The following is a 2631-nucleotide window of genomic DNA, read 5'->3' as shown; positions in this document are numbered from 1 at the left end:
CTTATGAATCATCACTTGAAATAGAAGATGCTAAAAGGAAAAATGTTTGGTTCAAAGGGACAAATAGGGTGTAAGGTCAAATTTCAAGGTTGGTGAACATAAGGTGCGTTCACATAGAAATACGTCTGCAAAGCATAAAAGTGTTCAAAAATTAATAATGAATGAATTTTTAGTCAAAACAAGGGTTATAAAATGAAAAAATGTCCAATTTGAAGGGACAAACAAGATTATGACATTAAAGTGCATTTTTGGTGAAGCAAGGATATGGTCACTTGAAAAGACAAGAAAAAGAGGGAATTTGCCACATTGGGAAGGAAAGACCTCAGGTATGGGGTGGAATAGGACAAGTGGGTGGGAAAGGAACTCGAATAAGATATAGAAGAGATATTGCATCAATGAATGATCAAATAGTGGCTTTTTCATGAGTCTATATAGAAGAGATGCACAGGGATGCATGCCCACACTTAAGACCTTTCAGACTGATTTTGTTAATTTGTAAGGGGCTAACTATTAACAAAAACGAAACCCTTGCATATCCACACTTAAGACATAACACACACATATATACACAAGAGGTAAGGTAAGAAATAGTTGGCCCATTCAACAAATGGTCGAGGTGGACAGTCGTGGACGCATGAGGTATTGAAGTCGATTGCAGGAGATACTCGACCTTGTCACAACACACTTCGATCATGGCTAGGACCATGCAGTAGGACCCAAGCTGTAATATCATTGATGAAGTCCACCAATTTCGAGGACAAAGAATACAACACTTAGCTCAATAGTCACTTAGGTGAGAGATAGAATCCACATGAGGATGACTATCAAAAGCAGCATGAGAAGCATTAAAGAGTAATGTCGAAGGGGGAAAGGGATTGGTTGTAGTTGTCAAGATCCCCATGGAGGGTAATACTTCTTCAGGCAATAGTCATTGATTAGGAAGGGATCATTAGAGGCATCTTCAAAGCCTGGATTTGAATAAAGCCGTTAGGGTTGGCTACAAGTACCTTGTAAGGGTCCATCCAATGCTATGGAAGCTTTCTAGGAAACTTGCCAAACCGTGAATCATAGGTAAGGATGAGATCAACTTCTTTGAATTCTTTCTATTTGATGAAGTTATCATGATAGACTTTGAGTCAGTGGGCCAATGTGGCTTCCAATGCACTGTATGGCCACCTTGCGAGTCTCATGCAAACATTCAAAGTGCAGCAGACATCACAACAAGGACTCTGCATCTCCCAACTACTCTTTAATGGCCACTCACAGAGAATATAGTTCTAGCTCAATTGAAAAGATGGCTTATGTACCATATACCAACTGGAAAGGTGTCTATCCTATTGTGGTCTTCTAGGAGGTTTTGTATGCCTAGAGGGATTTTGTAAGTCAATCATCCCAATCATGACAATGTGTGGCAATTGTCTTTGTCAGGATCGAACAAAGGATGAGATCGATGACTTCAACTTAACTGTTGGCTTTGGGGTAGTAGGAAGTGGATTTATGATGGTGGATCTTGTAGATCTCTGTTAGCTTTTCCATGATTTTGTTTAGAAAGTGAGTGCCTTTGTCACCACTAACAAGCTCTAAGGGACTACCAAAGTGGGTGATAATATTCTCATGTAGAAATAAACCCATGCTATTACCATCAATTGCATTTGAGAGCTTTGGTTTCATGACACTTTGTCACATAATCTATGTAGATCATAATGTATTTGTTTAGCTTCCTTTTGGTTGGAGGATCAATGGGTTCAACAAAATCAATGCTCTACTTTTCAAATAGATTTAAGGGAAAGATGGGCTATACTGGCATGGCACTGGATTTTATGGGCTTTTTCATACATTGATAGGCATCACAACGCTTATAGTAATTATAGGCATCTTTGTGGAGGGTTGGCACCAGTACATTGTGAGTAGAGCTTTCCTGGCCATCGCTTCTCTTGCGAAGTGCTGGACCACATGGCTCATCATGGCATGCTTTTAGCACGATCTTGATCTCATCTCATGCAACACATCTCTGTAGCACTTCATCTTTGCCTCACTTGTAAATATAGTGTGCCACCTAGCAAAGTCTAGGGGGTTCATTCCAACAAAAGATTCTTCTTCTCTCTACCAGAGATATCAGGGGGATAATATTGTGGCCAAAGGTTGAAAATGTATACATACCATGGAGTCACTGTCTCTATTAGAAATAAAGCTACATTAGGAAAGTCAGGATCATCTTGATTCTCTTTTGGAGTTTGAGGGATCCATGATAGATAATTAGCCAGGACATGGGAATGACCAAGTTTAATGACCACTTCAAAATCAACCTCTTAGAACAGAATGAGCCATCTCATCATTCTTCCTTTAATATCTGCCTTATTCATCACAAAGGACAGATCTTCATGATGTACATAAAACTTGAAGTGTATCGACAGAAGGTAATTCCAAAACTTCTCCAAGGCTAACACCATTGCAAGGCACTCTAACTCAATCATAGTATAGTTCATCTCTCTATCAGTGACTTTTTTGGCTTGCATAATGAATTGGTTGGTCTATCTTTGAGGAGCCTTTCTAGCAAAGGATTGCATTTAAGCCTTCTATAGATGCATCGGTGTGCACATGAAACTCCTTTGTCCAATTAGGAGGTTTTAA

Source organism: Lygodium microphyllum, chromosome 24, assembly GCF_053477565.2.
Source record: "Lygodium microphyllum isolate KBCC chromosome 24, Lygodium_microphyllum_v1.1.10, whole genome shotgun sequence".
In the NCBI taxonomy this organism is placed as follows: Eukaryota; Viridiplantae; Streptophyta; class Polypodiopsida; order Schizaeales; family Lygodiaceae; genus Lygodium; species Lygodium microphyllum.
This window is presented reverse-complemented; position numbering follows the sequence as displayed.